Source organism: Triticum aestivum, chromosome 2A (genome assembly GCF_018294505.1).
Source record: "Triticum aestivum cultivar Chinese Spring chromosome 2A, IWGSC CS RefSeq v2.1, whole genome shotgun sequence".
In the NCBI taxonomy this organism is placed as follows: Eukaryota; Viridiplantae; Streptophyta; class Magnoliopsida; order Poales; family Poaceae; genus Triticum; species Triticum aestivum.
In genome coordinates this window covers 95131727-95151326 of record NC_057797.1, presented here as the reverse complement: position 1 = coordinate 95151326, position 19600 = coordinate 95131727, and the positions used below count along the sequence as shown (strand labels likewise).

General features: G+C 41.5%; 1 pseudogene; it reads right to left on the bottom strand.

Annotated features, from left to right (window-relative positions):
* Positions 1-226: 226 nt before the first annotated feature.
* Positions 227-3694, bottom strand: LOC123187769 (pentatricopeptide repeat-containing protein At5g39680-like; annotated as a pseudogene).
* Between the last annotated feature and the right edge of the window lie 15906 nt (positions 3695-19600).

Below are 19600 nucleotides of genomic sequence, written 5' to 3'. Positions count from 1 at the left end.
CACTAGTTTTGGCTGCCCGTTGACAGTAAACTAAACTATAATTGGCAACGCATTACTGCCATGTCTCTACCAGTTGTGTGAACTATCCAATCCCAACATCACCAAATTATGGTACTCCCTCTGTTCACTTTTATAAGGCGTTGTAGACACTTCAGACAACGTGCAAAACTGCTCAATTTCAGTTGTCTGAAACGACTTATAAAAGTGAATGGAGGGAGTAGCCAAATTTTGGTAGGGTGAAACTAAATTACCAAACAAATATGCATCAAGTAATTGCACCATGGGCCTTGGTGCATTTAAAGTATTGCCTGATGGCGCCAATTACATCCAGCCGTCCATTGACAGACAACAAAAGTGATGTGGCAAACATCTAAGTGGCATGGGTAACTAAGTTTCGGATTCCCAACATGGATAGAAGATTAGTTATATCTTCCTATGGTAATTTAGGAAGCATAACTGAATTTTTTTGAATACCTCATTGATACTTGACGAAAATTTTATTAGTTTAGCCGCCATAAGACCATGGCAAACCTTCAAAAGTTTCTTTTTTATCTAGCAAGTTTAAGCATGATATAAGCATATACTATCGTAAGCAAACTGCACACAACCGGAGAGTAAAGAAGAATAAATGGCTAGAAAGTCACCTTCGGAAACTTTCAAGCAGGCAATGAACTTCTTTTCAATGAGATACCTATGGGATGGATAACATTCGCTGATAAGAGGATCCAGCAAGAAGTCCATCGAGGATGTTGTCGCTGTGCTGTTATCTTGTCATTTGGCTTCTGTACTGGCTCATCTTTTCTTGTGCTAGTTCCTTTGTTCTCAGCAATGGGATTCCTGAATCCACCCCCCTCGTGTGCCTTGTGTTGCGTGTTAAGATCTGTCTTGCCATTCTGCCCTGCTTTGCCAACACCTGGATCTGCTACAGCGTTACCATTGTTTGTTCCTGCTGGTAGGATTCCAGTACTATCCTGAATTCAAAAGGAAATCAATGTGTCAAAGAAGAAAATATCGCCGCTGGTGTAGTGCCTTTTAGATTTGCATGGCAATTGCGTCACTGGATCACTAGGCTTAACTGTCTGAAATTAAGTTTGCATGCAAGTACTCGGCAACATTTTAATTCAGTGTGAACTTGTTCATCAACCCAATTTGATCTAGTAGTACTGGGGCCGAATTTATATCATGAGACGATAACACAACATTGAATATGAATATCACACCCTAAATACAGTAGTATGAACATGTATGAAACTTTCAAATCAAAGCTATCGGAGTTCTCTCATTGCGGAAACAGAGTATAACCTTTTCACTAGAAAATTAGATGACATACCATGTTGATGTTCAGAACATCACATATGCTCTGGAGCTATTGAGAACCAAGGTATGGATCACCAATGGTCATCACATGAGCAAACTCCATCTTCTATACAATGAAACCGGACAGTGTCCCTTACAACTATTCTTCTTCTTGTCACAAGTGATATGAGTTTCATAGCAACATGGCAATCATCACATATCCTGAGGTTTTTCATTATACGGATAGTTGCTCCTTCAGGGCTGTGAATAAGGCCAAAGGCAAGGGCCATTTTCTCACTGTGATACATAAGATGCTCTGCCTTTTGTTCATCCTCAACATCATGTAGGACAACTGCAAAATTTGGAACATATCCAATCCCTTTGATCTGGTCTATCAACTCTCTCAGTTTTCTCATGATCTGGTTTATCCATTGGTGATTCTTGTCGTCTGATGTGAAAACTTGGACCTCACTTCCTACTTGAATCCAACTAACACCAGACTCTTTCCTAACGCCCCTCTCTTTCATCAGCTTCCGGACCTTCACAACACCATCCCATCGGTTTGCTCTTGCATACATGTTAGAAAGCATAACATAGGTCCCTACATCATTGGGCTTCAACTGAAGGATCTGCTCTGCTACTCGATGACCCAGGCCATAGTTTTTATATACCTGGCAAGAACCTAAAAGTGATTTCCATGCAACAACGTCTGTGCCAATATAATTGCCCAATATGAAGTGTTCTGCCTCATCTAGGCGTCCATCTCTGCACAGCAAACCAACCATGCAGGTGTAATGTTCTCTTCCAGGTTTTATTCCCATTTCCTTCATCATAGTGTTCAAATAGTACAGTCCTTCGTCTACAAGTCCCAACTGTGCACAAGCTGACAGCACCCCAACAAAGGTCACATAGGATGGGGTTTCTTCAGCAAACAACATATCATGAAATACAGACATGGCTTCTCTCGCAAGGCCATGATGAGCATAGCCTATTATGATCGAATTCCAAGAGACCATGTCACGCCATGGCATAGAGAGGAAGACTCTCCATGCATCATTTATGCTGCCACTTTTTGCATACATGTTAATTAGGGCATTGCAGACAGACAGAGCACCCCAATGCCCAGTTTTCATAGTGGAGGCACTGAGTGCATTACCATTTTTCAGGGCTGCAAGACCAGCACAACTGTTGAGAGCCACGGCATAAGTGAACTCATTTGGTTGGACTCCTTCCATTTTCAAGTCCAAGAATAACTGCAATGCCTCTTCAAACAGCTCATTTTGGGTATAAGCAGTCATAACAGCTGTCCAAGAAACAACATTCTTTTCTAGCAAAACCTCGAACGCGGAACTAGCATCATATGCACACTCACATTTCCCATACATATCAACCAGCGCGCTGCCCACATACACACTTAGCTCGAGCCTCCTCTTCAATGCCTGGGCATGCACTTGACGACCAAGCAACAACTCTTTGGTGCTAGCACAATGCCCAAGAATCGCGACATACGACACATGATCCCATTGCTCAACTTCTCCGACCATGCTTCTCACAACACTGACGGAGCAATCAAACATCCCCTTGTCAAGAAACCCATTTATCATCGAGTTGAATGCGAACGCATTGAAGCCGGGCACACTCTCGAACACCTTCACCGCATCCTCCACATGAGCACACTGGCAATACATATGCAGAACGCGTTGCAGACATAATGGTGCTCCGCCAGCCCAGACTTGACAGCATGCCCGTGGCACTACCTCCCCATGTCATAGCACCATACATGGGCCGTCGCGGACACGGCGGTCGACAGGACGTACTCGTTGAGGCTGAAGTCGGCCGCCCTGAGCAGCGCGAGCGCGTCCCCGTGTTACCCGGAGGAAGCGTATCCGGACATGAGGAGGTTCCCGGAGACCGGGTTCCGGGAGGGCATTGCGTCGAACACCTGGTGGGCGAGGCCCAGGCGGCCGCACTTGGCATAGAAGGCGATGAGGTGGTTGTGCAGGACGACGTCGAAATGGGTGGCTCTGATCGTCTGCGTGTGGACTGCCTTGCCCGCGGACAGATTGCCAGCGGCCGCCGCTGCGCGAAGCACGGCCACGGCCGCGTGCCTCTGGAGAGCCGCGCCGCCGGGACTAGGCATGGGAATGACGCAGTAGCTAACAAGTAGAGAATGGAAAACTACGACCTGAGAATGGAAATGGCGCAGTGACTAGCAGAGGCAGGCGGCGGAGCCAGGTGGAGCAGAGGCGGGAGGAAGAACCAAGGGAGGGCGGCGGAACTAGAGAGGGAGGATGGCCAGGAGGAGCCAGCGCCGGCGCGGCGCGGCACGGTTCGGCCCGCCGCCATGGCTGGTAGAGGAGAGGGTGGGAAGGAGAGTTTTTTGGTTAGGGATAGAAGATTTGACAGGGGTAATCTTGCAATGCCAAAAATCTGACAAGCTATTCATAGCTCGACTGTAGTCAAAAGAAGAAGAAAACGCTATTCACAATTTGGCTAACATGATATGTTGATATTTCACGGTGGCGCTATTTTAGCATAAAAACCAAAATAGCAATGGTATTTTGGCATTTTTGTTTTATGAAACACAGTATAATCGTAGATGCCCACATACACATGGTTCGTATTTGATGGAAACGTTTCCTCCCATCAAACGAACATCGCCGAAAAATATGAAATAAAAACAGAAAAAAGCGAACACTGGTGCCAAGTTTAGAACTCGAACCCCAATGAATTGGTTCCACACAAGAAACCTAATTAGCTATGCTACACTTAGTTCATGACGCCTTGGTTTTGATTGGTGCTATCTTAAAACGTTCAGTTTCAACTAATAGTATTGTGGCAATTTAATTCTTAAAGGCTAGGCGACCTGCTAGCCGCTTAATTTGCTTCGTACACGTGAAATTGCTCATTGATGACAACCTTTGCCTTCCTATGTTATGGGTTTGCCTCCCTATGTTATGGGTTTCATAGTTTTTTAGGTCAGTTTTATCTTTGTCATTGACTCCAATCTCAACTGTTGTTGGCTTAATTATGGTAGGAAGGCTTAAAGGTTGAGGAGACTATGTCCGCTCTCATTCCCTCTCTCTCTCTCTCTCTCTCTCTCTCTCTCTCTCTCTCTCTCTCTCTCTCTCTCTCTCTCTCGGTAAAACCATAGTCGCTGCTTCGCTCTCTTGCTCGCTCGCATGTGCCTTCCTCGTGTTGCAGTTACCCCCTCTTCCCTCACACGGTGTTTGACATGAGGAGCTCGCCATTGTTGTGCCTCTCACCCCTCGACTCTTAGTATGAGTTGGGTATGTGTACAGTGGTTCAGGGTGACAGGGAGGTCATTGGGGCCAGATTCCCTTCTGTTTTAGCCATCGAGCTCTATGTGTCGGTGAGTCCCCAATCCAACACATTCTTAGTCCCCTCCCATGTCTCCCTCTCTTCCTCAGAGACATCGCTGGCATGGAATGAGACATCACATGTGGGAGCTACCGAGCTTAAGGTGCAGTCAGCTTTCGCAACGAGAAGTCACACCTAGCTACGCCCGTGCGTGTTGTCCATGATGTAATCTCCGCTCTGCCTTCTATCTTCTGATTTGCCTCCTACCCTTATCTCTTCCTCTGAAGAAAGACCCGTCAAACTTGTTCAGAGAAGACAAATAGATCGGAGAGCATACAAAACTATTTAATTATACGGTAAGAGAACCTCGAAGATTCAATTGTACTCAATGAACAATCTAATTATAAAGTGAAAATTCATCATATCCCAACAAATGCACCAGTGATCACATTGACTGATCCGGTCATGTGAGGCAGCTCACGAGAACATGGTATTGAAGATCCAAAGATATAGGGAGGGAGGGAGGGAGAGTGTGTCGGGGAACGTAGCATGCAATTTCAAAAAAATTCCTACGATCACGCAAGATCTATCTAGGAGATGCATAGCAACGAGAAGGGGAGAGTGTGACCACGTGCCCTCGTAGACCGAAAGCAGAAGCGTTATGTTAATGCGGTTGATGTAGTCGAACGTCTTCACGATCCAACCGATCCAAGTACCGAACGCACGGCACCTCTGTGTTCAGCACACGTTCAGCTCGGTGATGTCCCTCGAGCTCTTGATCTAGTAGAGGGTAGAGGGAGAGTTCCGTCAGCTTCCGTCACATGACGGCGTGGTGACAGTGATGGTGATGTGATCTGCGCAGGGCTTCGCCTAAGCACTACGACGCTATGACCAAAGGAGTAAACTGTGGAGGGGGACACCGCACACGGCTAAGAAACAATTGTTGTGCCTTTGGGGTGCCCCTGCCCACGTATATAAAGGAGGGGGAGGAGGAGGCCGGCCCAAGGGGGGCGCCAAGAGGGGGGAGTCCTACTAGGACTTCGTTCCTAGTAGGATTCGCCCCCCCTTCCTTCCAACGGAGAGGGGGAAGGGGAAAGGAGGGAGAAGGAGAAGGAAAGAGGGGGGCCGTGCCCCCTCCCCTTGTCCAATTCGAATTGGGCAAGGAGGGCGCGCGCCACCTCCCGTGGCCCGCCTCCTCTCCTCCACTATGGCCCATTAGGCCCATTAACTTTCCCGGGGGGGGGGGGTCCGATAGCCTCCCAGTACTCCGAAAAATGTCCGAACCTTATCGGAACCATTCCGGTGTCCGTATATAACCTTCCAATATATCAGTCTTTACCTCTCGACCATTTCGAGACTCCTCGTCATGTCTGTGATCTCAACTGGGACTCCGGACAAACTTCGGTCACCAAAACACATAACTCATAATACAAATCGTCATCGAACGTTAAGCGTGTGGACCCTGCGGGTTCGAGAACTATGTAGACATGACCGAGACATATCTTCGGTCAATAACCAATAGCGGAACCTGGATGCTCATATTGACTCCTACATATTCTACAAAGATCTTTATCGGTCAAACCGCATAACAACATACGTTATTCCCTTTGTCATTGGTATGTTACTTGCCCGAGATTCGATCGTCGGTATTATCATGCCTAGTTCAATCTCGTTGCCGGCAAGTCTCTTTACTCGTTCCGTAATGCATCATCCCGCAACTAACTCATTAGTCACATTGCTTGCAAGGCTTATAGTGATGTGCACTACCGAGAGGGCCCAGAGATACCTCTCCGATACATGGAGTGACAAATCCTAATCTTGATCTATGCCAACTCAACAAACACCTTAGGAGACACCTATATAGCATCTTTATAATCACCCAGTTACGTTGTGATGTTTGATAGCACACAAGATGTTCCTCCGGTATTTGGGAGTTGCATAATCTCATAGTCAGAGGAATATGTATAAGTCATGAACAAAGCAATAGCAATAAAACTAAACGATCATAATGCTAAGCTAACGGATGGGTCTTGTCCATCACACCATTCTCTAATGATGTGATCCCGTTTATCAAATGACAACACATGTCTATGGTCAGGAAACATAACCATCTTTGATTAACGAGCTAGTCAAGTAGAGGCATACTAGGGACACTCTGTTTGTCTATGTATTCACACATGTACTAAGTTTCCGGTTAATACAATTCTAGCATGAATAATAAACATTTATCATGATATAAGGAAATATAAATAACAACTTTATTATTGCCTCTAGGGCATATTTCCTTCAGTCTCCCACTTGAACTAGAGTCAATAATCTAGATTACATAGTAATGATTCTAACACCCATGGAGTCTTGGTGTTGATCATGTTTTGCTCGTGAGAGAGGCTCAGTCAACGGGTCTGCAACATTCAGATCCGTATGTATCTTGCAAATCTCCATGTATCCCTCCTTGACTTGATCATGGATGGAATTGAAGCGTCTCTTGATATGTTTGGTTCTCTTGTAAAATCTGGATTCCTTCGCCAATGAAATTTCTCCAGTATTGTCACAAAAGATTTTCATTGGACCCGATGCACTAGGTATCACACCTAGATCGGATATGAACTCCTTCATCCATACTCCTGCATTTGCTGCTTCTTAAGCAGCTATGTACTCCGCTTCACACGTAGATCCCACCACGACGCTCTGCTTGGAACTGCACCAACTGACAGCTCCACCATTCAATATAAATATGTATCCGGTTTGTGACTTAGAGTCATCCGGATCAGTGTCAAAGCTTGCATCGACATAACCATTTATGACAAGCTCTTTGTCACCTCCATAAACGAGAAACATATCCTTCGTCATTTTCAGGTATTTCAGGATGTTCTTGACCGCTGTCCAGTGATCCACTCCTGGATTACTTTGGTACCTCCCTGTGAAACTTATAGCAAGGCACACATCAGGTCTGGTGCACAACATTGCATACATGATAGAACCTATGGCTGAGGCATAGGGAATGACTTTCATTTTCTCTCTATCTTCTGCAGTGGTCGAGCATTGAGTCTGACTCAATTTCACACCTTGTAAGACATGCAAGAACCCTTTCTTTGACTGATCCATTTTGAACTTCTTCAAAACTTTATCAAGGTATGTGCTTTGTGAAAGTCCAATTAAGCGTCTTGATCTATCTCTATAGATCTTGATGCCCAATATATAAGCAGCTTCACCAAGGTCTTTCATTGAAAAAATCTTATTCAAGTATCCTTTTGTGCTATCCAAAAATTCTGTATTATTTCCAATCAACAATATGTCATCCACATATAATATTAAAAATTCTATAGAGCTCCCACTCACTTTCTTGTAAATACAGGCTTCTCCAAAAGTATGTATAAAACCATATGCTTTGATCACACTATCAAAGCATATATTCCAATCCCGAGAGGCTTGCACCAGTCCATAAATAGATTGTTGGAGCTTGCACACTTTGTTGGCACCTTTGGGATCAACAAAACCTTCTGGTTGCATCATATACATCTCTTCTTTAAATATCCATTAAGGAATGCAGTTTTGACATCCATTTGCCAAATTTCATAATCATAAAATGCGTCAATTGCTAACATGATTCGGACAGACTTAAGCATCGCTACGGGTGAGAAGGTCTCATCATAGTCAACTCCTTGAACTTGTCAAAAACCTTTCGCAACAAGTCGAGCCTTGTAGACAGTAACATTACCGTCAGCGTCAGTCTTCTTCTTGAAGATGTATTTATTCTCTATGGTTTGCCGATCATCGAGCAAGTCAACCAAAGTCCACACTTTGTTCTCATACATGGATCCCATCTCAGATTTCATGGCCTCAAGCCATTTTGCGGAATCTGGGCTTATCATCGCTTCCTCATAGTTCGTAGGTTCGTCATGGTCAAGTAACATGACCTCCAGAATAGGATTACCGTACCACTCTGGTGCGGGTCGTACTATGGTTGACCTACGAGGTTCGATAGTAACTTGATCTGAAGTTTCATGATCATCATCATTAGCTTCCTCACTAATTGGTGTAGGAATCATTGGAACTAATTTCTATGATGAACTACTTTCCAATTCGGGAGAAGGTACAATTACCTCATCAAGTTCTACTTTCCTCTCACTCACTTCTTTTGAGAGAAACTACTTCTCTAGAAAGGATCCATTCTTAGCAACGAATATCTTGCCTTCGGATCTGTGATAGAAGGTGTAACCAACAATCTCCTTTGGGTATCCTGTGAAGACAAATTTCTCCGATTTGGGTTCGACCTTATCATGTTGAAGTTTTTTCACATAAGCATCGCATCCCCAAACTTTAAGAAACGACGGCTTAGGTTTCTTGCCAAACCACAATTCATATGGTGTCATCTCAACGGATTTAGATGGTGCCCTATTTAACGTGAATGCAGCCGTCTCTAAAGCATAACCCCAAAACGATAGTGGTAAATCGGTAAGAGACATCATTGATCACACCATATCTAATAAAGTACGGTTACGATGTTCGGACACACCATTACGCTGTGGTGTTCCATGTGGCGTGGGTTGCGAAACTATTCCACATTGTTTCAAATGAAGACCAAACTCATAACTCAAATATTCTCCTCCATGATCAGATCGTAGAAACTTTATTTTCTTGTTACAATGATTTTCCACTTCACTCTAAAATTCTTTGAACTTTTCAAATGTTTCAGACTTATGTTTCATTAAGTAGATATACCCATATCTGCTCAAATCATCTGTGAAGGTTAGAAAATAACGATACCCGCCGCGAGCCTCAACACTCATCGGACCGCATACATCAGTATGTATTATTTCCAATAAGTCAGTTGCTCGCTCCATTATTCCGGAGAACGGAGTCTTAGTCATCTTGCCCATGAGGCATGGTTCGCAAGCATCAAGTGATTTATAATAAAGTGATTCCAAAAGCCTGTCAGCATGGAGTTTCTTCATGCGCTTTACACCAATATGACCTAAACGATAGTGCCACAAATAAGTTGCACTATCATGATTAACTTTTCATCTTTTGGCTTCAATATTATGAATATGTGTATCACTACAATTGAGATTCAACAAAAATATACCACTCATCAAGGGTGCATGACCATAAAAGATATTACTCATATAAATAGAACAACCATTATTCTTTGATTTAAATGAATAACCGCCTCGCATCAAACAAGATCTAGATATAATGTTCATGCTCAACGCTGGCACCAAATAACAATTATTTAGGTCTAAAACTAATCCCGGCGGTAGATGTAGAGGTAGCGTGCCGACGGCGATCACATCGACCTTGGAACCATTTCCCACGCGCATTGTCACCTCGTCCTTAGCCAATCTTCGTTTAATCTGTAGCCCTGATGACCCACAAGTGTAGGGGAACTATCGTAGCCTTTTCGATAAGTAAGAGTGTTGAACCCAACGAGGAGCAGAAGGAAATGATAAGAGGTTTTCAGCATCATATGATTCGCATTTGGTACTTTGATAATTTGATATGTGGGTGGACCGGTGCTTGGGTACTGCCCCTACTTGGACAAGCATCCCACTTACGATTAACCCCTATTGCAAGCATCCGCAACTACAACATAAGTATTAAGGTAAACCTAACCATAGCATGAAACATATGCATCCAAATCAGCCCCTTACAAAGCAACTCATAAACTAGGGTTTAAGCTTCTATCACTCTAGCAACCCATCATCTACTTATTACTTCCCAATGCCTCCCTCTAGGCCCAAACAATGGTGAAGTGTCATGTAGTCGACGTTCACATGACACCACTAGAGGGATGACAACATACATCTCATCAAAATATCGAACGAATACCAAATTCACATGACTACTCTAGCAACCCGCAGGTACCAATCTGAGGTTTGGATATAAATATTGGATATAAGAGATGAACTAGGGTTTGAGATGAGATGGTGCTGGTGAAGATGTTGATGGAGATTGACCCCCTCCCGATGAGAGGATCGTTAGTGATGATTTCCCCCTCCCGGAGGGAAGTTTCCCCGGCAGAACAGCTCCTCCAGAGCCCTAGATTGGTTCCGCCTCGTGGCGGCGGAGTTTCGTCTCGTGAGCTAGCTTATGATTTTTTTCCTCGATGAAAGACTCCATATAGCCAAAGATGGGAATCAGAGGGCCTCCAGGGGGCCCACGAGGCAGGGGGCATGCCCAGAGGGGTAGGGCGCGCGCCCCACCCACGTGGATGGTGGGTGGCCCCCCTCAGGTACTTCTTTCGTCCAATATTTTTTATATATTCTGAAAATAATTCCCGTGGAGTTTTGGGCCTTTTAGAGATGTGTATAATAGGTCTCTAATTGCTCCTTTTCCATCCCAAAATTCCAGCTGCCGGCATTCCCCCTCTTCATGTAAACCTTGAAAAATAAGAGAGAAAAGGCATAAGTATTGTGGCATAATGTGTAATAACAGACCATAATGCAATAAATATCGATATAAAAGCATGATGCAAAATGGACGTATCAACTCCCCCAAGCTTAGACCTCACTTGTCCTCAAGCGAAAGCCGAAATCAAAAAATATGTCCACATGTTTAGAGATAGAGGTGTCGATAAAATAAAATACGGACATGAGGGCATCATGATCATTCTTAGAACAACAACATATATATATATATATATATATATATATATATATATATATATATATATATATATATATTGTCATATGATCTCTTATGCTAAAGCAACAATTCATTCACAATTTCAAGTATGAATCAGAAACTTCATTGAGAACCAGCAAACTATAATCTCAGTCATTGAGGCAATTGCAATTTATAATAATATAGTAAAGAGTCAATATAAGAGCTTATCAGCAAGTCCACCTACTCAACCATCATTTAGTATTTCACAATTGCTAACACTCATGAGATATTTATGGTTATGAAGTTTAATCGGACACAGAGAAAGATAGGGGCTTATAGTTTTCCCTCCCAACTTTTTACTTAAGGGTAATGTCAACAATAATAGTTCATGAAAACCCACATCCAATTAGCCATATATATCATGATCTTTCCAACACATTGTGCTTGCCAAAGTATAAAATGTAAAAAGGTGAAGATCATCGTGACTCTTGCATGAAGTATAAGACAAGAATAAAAGATAAGCCCTTCGCAGAGGGAAGCAGAGGTTGTCATGTGCTTTTATGGTTGGATGCACAAAATCTTAATGCAAAAGAACGTCACTTTATATTACCACTTGTGATATGGACCTTTACTATGCAGTCCGTCACTTTTATTTCTTCCACATCACAAGATCGTATAAAGCTTATTTTCTCCACACTAATAAATCATACATATTTAGAGAGCAATTTTTTTGCTTGCAACGATGATAACTTACTTGAGGGATCTTACTCAATCCATAGGTAGGTATGGTGGACTCTCATGGCAAAACTAGGTTTAAGGATATTTGGAAGCACAAGTAGTATCTCTACTTGGTGCAAAGAAATTGGATAGCAAGAGAGGGAAAGGCAAGCTCAACATGTTGGATGATCCATGAAAATATAATTTATCTTAGATGTAAGAAAACATAACCCATTACGCTGTCTTCCTTGTCCAACGTCAACTCTTTAGCATATTATACTTTAATGAGTGCTCACAATCATAAACGATGTCCAAGATAGTATTCCATCCCAAAATTCCAGCTGCCGGCATTCCCCCTCTTCATGTAAACCTTGAAAAATAAGAGAGAAAAGGCATAAGTATTGTGGCATAATGTGTAATAACAGACCATAATGCAATAAATATCTATATAAAAGCATGATGCAAAATGGACGTATCAACTCCCCCAAGCTTAGACCTCACTTGTCCTCAAGCGAAAGCCGAAATCGAAAAATATGTCCACATGTTTAGAGATAGAGGTGTCGATAAAATAAAATACGGACATGAGGGCATCATGATCATTCTTAGAACAACAACATATATATATATATATATATATATATATATTGTCATATGATCTCTTATGCTAAAGCAACAATTCATTCACAATTTCAAGTATGAATCAGAAACTTCATTGAGAACCAGCAAACTATAATCTCAGTCATTGAGGCAATTGCAATTTATCATAACATAGGAAAGAGTCAATATAAGAGCTTATCAGCAAGTCCACATACTCAACCATCATTTAGTATTTCACAATTGCTAACACTCATGAGATATTTATGGTTATGAAGTTTAATCGGACACAGAGAAAGATAGGGGCTTATAGTTTTCCCTCCCAACTTTTTACCTCAAGGGTAATGTCAACAATAATAGTTCATGAAAACCCACATCCAATTAGCCATATATATCATGATCTTTCCAACACATTGTGCTTGCCAAAGTATAAAATGTAAAAAGGTGAAGATCATCGTGACTCTTGCATGAAGTATAAGACAAGAATAAAAGATAAGCCCTTCGCAGAGGGAAGCAGAGGTTGTCATGTGCTTTTATGGTTGGATGCACAAAATCTTAATGCAAAAGAACGTCACTTTATATTACCACTTGTGATATGGACCTTTACTATGCAGTCCGTCACTTTTATTTCTTCCACATCACAAGATCGTATAAAGCTTATTTTCTCCACACTAATAAATCATACATATTTAGAGAGCAATTTTTTTGCTTGCAACGATGATAACTTACTTGAGGGATCTTACTCAATCCATAGGTAGGTATGGTGGACTCTCATGGCAAAACTAGGTTTAAGGATATTTGGAAGCACAAGTAGTATCTCTACTTGGTGCAAAGAAATTGGATAGCAAGAGAGGGAAAGGCAAGCTCAACATGTTGGATGATCCATGAAAATATAATTTATCTTAGATGTAAGAAAACATAACCCATTACGCTGTCTTCCTTGTCCAACATCAACTCTTTAGCATATTATACTTTAATGAGTGCTCACAATCATAAACGATGTCCAAGATAGTATATTTACATGTGAAAACCTCTCTTTCTTTATTACTTCCTATTAATTGCAACGATGACCAAAACTATGTTTGTCAACTCTCAACAACTTTTATTCCTCATACTCTTTATATGTGAAGTCATTACTCTCCATAAGATCCATATGATCTCTTTATTTCTTTGTATTTCTTCTCTTTTATTCTATTCCCTCAAGATCATAGCAAAATAATCAAGCCCTTGACTCAACACTAATCTTTATTATATATGGCTCACGGACTTGATTACATAGAAGGATCATAAAGCAAAACTAAAGAACTAGATCATACTAAAACTTTATTCTACTAGATCAAGATATTACCAAAAGGATTGAACTGAGAAAAACAGTAAAGATAAAAGTGTGATGGTGATACAATACCGGGGCACTCCCCCAAGCTTGGCAGTTGCCAAGGGGAGTGCCCATACCCGATACTCAGTTCTTCTTTGTTGGTGAAGAAGGTGTTGGTGATGATGGATAGTCGCACATCGAGCATAGGAAATCCTCCAATTTGCAGATAATGCCCTTGAGTGCGATGATATGCTCCTTCAACAAAATATTTTCACTTGTGAGATACTTGTTTTGAATGCGAGCTAACTCAATCATCTTGAAAGCTTCAATCTCCGTTGGGGTAAAGAGATTGTGATGAGGTTGAAAGATGTCTTCGTCTACTACTGCCGGAACTTGATCCCCCATGGCCTTCTTGATCCCATCATCCTTGGTGATCTCTCCGAGCTCTTCTCTCTTCAGCTCTATTTTCATTAGCCAAGCATCTTTGCCCTCATTGTTGGACGAGGAGGGAGACGACATGATGCCTGGCCTCGACAACCCTGGCAGAAAACAGCTCGAAACAAAAACATGAGATATTTGCGTGGTACGTTGATCAAAACCTTCGGGAGATTATATAATGAATTTTTACCGACCGAAAGAAGTATCATGCAAGAAAACGGAGTCCGGAGAGCACACGAGGTGCCCACTAGGCAGGGGGTGCGTCCTCCACCCTCGTGTCCTTCCCGGAGTACTTCTTATTTTCCTATTTTCTTAAATATTCCAAAACAGAGAAAAAATGCTGTTAGAACTGTTTTGGAGTCGGTTTACTTACTGTACCTCATACCTCTTCCTTTTCAGAGTTTGAAACATTCTGGAAAGTGTCCCTTATGTATTCCTCTGGGGTTACAGTTTCAATAACATTAGTTTCAACATTTATAGGATTACCTGAGAAATAATGTTTGATTCTTTGATCGTTAACCACCCTCGGGTTTGTGCCTTCGAAGTTGTTGATTTTTATGGCACCGGAACGATAGACCTCCTCAATGACGTAAGGGCCTTCCCATTTAGAGAGGAGTTTGCCTGCAAAAAATCTTAAACGAGAGTTGTATAACAATACATAATCACCTACATTAGACTCACATTTTTGTATCCTTTTCTCATGCCATCTTTTAACCTTTTCTTTAAACAGTTTGGCATTCTCATAGGCCTAGGTTCTCCATTCATCAAGTGAGCTAATGTCAAAAAGCCTCTTCTCACCGACAAGTTTGAAATCATAATTGAGCTCTTTAATGGCCCAATATGCCTTATGTTCTAGTTCGAGAGGTAAGTGACAAGCTTTACCATAAACCATTTTATACAGAGACATACCCATAGGATTTTTATATGCAGTTATATAAGCCCATAATGCATCATCAAGTTTCTTGGACCAATTCTTTCTAGATCTATTAACAGTCTTTTGCAAAATTAATTTGAGCTCTCTATTGCTCAGTTCTACTTGACCACTAGACTGTGGATAATATGGAGATGCAATTCTATGATTAACATCATACTTAGCAAGCATTTTACGAAAAGCACCATGAATAAAATGTGAACCACCATTAGTCATTAAGTATCTAGGAACTCCAAACCTCGGAAAAATAACTTCTTTAAGCATCTTAATAGAGGTGCTATGATCAGCACTACTAGTTGGAATAGCTTCTACCCACTTAGTAATGTAATCAACAGCAACTAAAATACGAGTATACCCATTAGAGGAAGGAAAAGGTCCCATATAATCAAAGCCCCAAACATCAAATGGTTCTATAACAAGTGAATAATTCATAGGCATTTCTTGATGTCTACTAATATTACCAATTCTTTGACATTCATCACAAGACAAGACAAACTTACGAGCATCTTTGAAGAGAGTAGGCCAATAAAAACCGGATTGCAATACCTTATGTGCAGTTTTATATCCAGCATGGTGTCCTCCATAAGCCTCGGAGTGGCACTTGCGTAGGATCTATTCCTGTTCATGCTCAGGTACACAACGTCTAATAACACCATCTACTCCTTCTTTATAAAGATGTGGGTCATCCCAGAAGTAATGTCTTAAATCATAGAAGAACTTTTTCTTTTGCTGGTATGTGAAACTAGGTGGTATAAATTTAGCAACAATATAATTAGCATAATCAGCATACCATGGAGCAGTACGAGAAGCATTTATGATAGCTAATTGTTCATCAGGAAAGCTATCATCGATAGGTAGTGGGTCATCAAGAACGTTTTCTAACCTAGACAAGTTGTCTGCAACGGGGTTCTCAACTCCCTTTCTATCAATAATATGCAAATCAAATTCTTGTAGCAAGAGAACCCATCTAATAAGTCTAGGTTTAGCATCTTTCTTTTCCATAAGATATTTAATAGCAACATGATCGGTGTGAACAGTTACTTTAGAATCAACTATATAAGGTCTGAACTTATCACATGCAAATACAACTGCTAAAAATTCTTTTTCAGTAGTAGCATAATTTCTTTGAGCATTGTCTAGAGTCTTACTAGCGTATTGAATAACATTTAATTTCTTATCAACTCTTTGTCCTAGAACAACCCCTATAGCATAATCACTAGTATCACACATACTTTCAAATGGTAAATTCCAATCAGGAGGCTGAACAATAGGTGCAGAAATCAAAGCTTTCTTAAGTATTTCAAATGCTTCTACACAATCATCATCAAAGACAAAAGGGACATCTTTTTGTAAGAGATTAGTCAGAGGCCGAGAAATTTTAGAAAAGTCCTTAATGAACCTCCTGTAAAAACCGGCATGACCAAGGAAACTTCTTATACCTTTAATGTCCTTAGGACACGACATCTTTTCGATAGCATCAACTTTAGCTTTATCAACTTCAATACCTCTTTCAGAAATTTTATGCCCCAAGACAATACCTTCATTAACCATAAAGTGGCATTTCTCCCAATTCAAGACAAGATTAGTTTCTTCACATCTCTGCAAAACTCGATCAAGGTTGCTTAAGCAATCATCAAAAGAAGTCCCATAAACGGAGAAATCATCCATGAATACCTCAACAATCTTTTCACAAATGTCAGAGAATATAGCAGTCATACATCTTTGAAAAGTAGCAGGTGCATTACATAAACCAAAAGGCATACGTCTATAAGCAAAGGTACCGAAAGGGCAAGTAAAAGTTGTCTTTTCTTGATCCTCTTTTGGCACATGTATTTGAGAGAAACCAGAATAACCATCTAGGAAGCAAAAATGTGTATGTTTGGATAATCTTTCTAGCATTTGATCAATAAAAGGTAACTGGTAATGATCCTTTTTAGTAGCTTTATTTAATTTGCGGAAATCAATTACCATTCTATAACCTGTAACAATTCTTTATGGGATCAATTCATCTTTATCATTAGGAACAATAGTAATACCTCCCTTCTTAGGGACACAATGGACAGGACTTACCCACTGACTATCAGCAACGGGATAAATTATACCTGCCTCCAGAAGCTTTAGTATTTCTTTTTTTACCACTTCTTTCATCTTAGGATTCAACTGTCGTTGGTGATCAACAACTGGTTTAGCGTCTTTCTCCAGCTTTATTTTGTGCTGGCATAGAGTGGGACTAATGCCCTTAAGATCATCAAGAATATATCCAATAGCATCACGGTGCTTCTTCAGAGTTTTCAATAATTTCTTTTCTTCATGCTCTGAAAGGTTAGCACTAATAATAACAGGATATATCTCTTTCTCATCAAGATAAGCATATTTAAGAGTATCCGGTAAAGGTTTAAGCTCAAACACAGGATCACCCTTAGGTGGAGGAGGATCCCCTAGGATTTCAACATGCAAGTTGTGTTTCAAAATAGGTCCCCATTTAAAGAATACTTCATCTATTTCCCTTCTTTCATTCATAAACATATCATTTTCATGGTCTGGCAAAAATTGTTCTAAAGGATCACTAGGAGGCGCGGCAATAGAAGCAAGACCAATAATTTCATCTTTACTAGGCAATTCTTTATCATGGGGTTGTCCACTAAATTTAGCAAAATTAAACTCATGAGACATATCCCCTAAACCAACAGAGACAATATCCTTATTGTAGTCTATCTTAGCATTAACAGTATTCACGAAGGGTCTACCAAATATAATGGGACAAAAGTCATCTTGTGGGGAACCAAGAACAAGAAAATCAGCAGGATATTTAACTTTCCCACACAAGACTTCAACATCTCTAACAATCCCAACTGGTGAAACAGTATCTCTATTGGCAAGCTTAATTGTAACATCTATCTCTTCTATCTTAGCAGGTGCAATTAATGCATAATTTCTTTGTATAAGGAATGAGGTATTGCACTTGCACTAGCACCCATATCACGTAAGCCATGATAGCAATGATCTCCTATTTTAACAGAAATAACAGGCATGCCTACAACAGGTCTATGTTTATTTTTAGTATCAGGTCTAGCAATTCTAGCAGATTCATTGCAGAAGTAAATAACATGCCCATCAATATTATTGGCCAAGAGATCTTTAACCATAGCAACACTAGGTTCAACTTTAATTTGCTCAGGGGGTTTGGGTGTCTTAATATTACTTTTGTTGACCACAGATGAAGCTTTAGCATGATCCTTTATTCTAACAGGGAAAGGTGGTTTCTCAATATAAGCAGTAGGAACAACAGGATCATTATAAGTGATAGTCTTTTCTTCAACTTTAATAGGTGCAATGTGGCACCCCGTCTCAGAGCGACCGGTTTACCCTGCATTGCCAGCCCAAAGACCGTGTCTTTTGGCAACACACAACATATTGGTACAGAAAACAACCGCTTTATTGATGCTAGCGGAACAGAGTTCATATTACAACAGCGGTCGAGGCCAAGCGGCACGCTCGGTGATGCTGAACAATATGTACATTATTTAGTGAACATAAAGGGGCCTCGATCTGAACAACTACGTGGCAGCGGAATAACGTCGTACCGGAAGCTCCATATCACAGGGACACCGATGTGGACACGATCTAGACTCGAACAGCTCTCGTTCCAACGGGATTTTCCTGAAATCTGGCATGACACGCCAGGTCAGTACAATGAATGTACTTGCAAGCTCACAACAAGCATAATCATAATGACAAACAATATCATGATATTTAACCAATTAAAATGCAACACTATATGTCAACATGATGTGATCATGCTTGAACGTCCCTTGGGACAACTTACCAACCGTGATCATCCTCAGATCACAAACACACCACCAATGTGGTAAAACACACCACCAACGTGGTCTTTAACAACATGACTCGTGATCCTTACGGCGATCACAACCACGACCAATATCTGGTCCCAAATTCCTCGATGGCCTTTCTACCATCCTCGACAATGCAAAGTCTTACAGCTTAGTGTGCAATTTTTATTATTCGTTGACTCATGGTGGGACCTACTACGAGGTGTCCGTAACCGTGGACGCGGCTATCGATAGATTATACACTCTGCAGAGGTAGCACACTGTACCCACACCACAGAACCCATGGCCTCGCACTCCCATTCGGGTGGACCAACGGCATTCCGACGAAACCCCTCCATTGCCACATCACTCTCCCGGCCACTCCGACCCAAATCCCCAACGGGCTGGTCCTGGGTGGCCCCGTGTCTACCAAAGACACCCGACCACCGTCGTGGTCAAACTCCCACTCGGGGACACTCCCACTCGGGGACTCGGTACCATAATCTCATCAACGATCACACAAGATTATGTCTGCTTGCCGGGCCAGGGCAA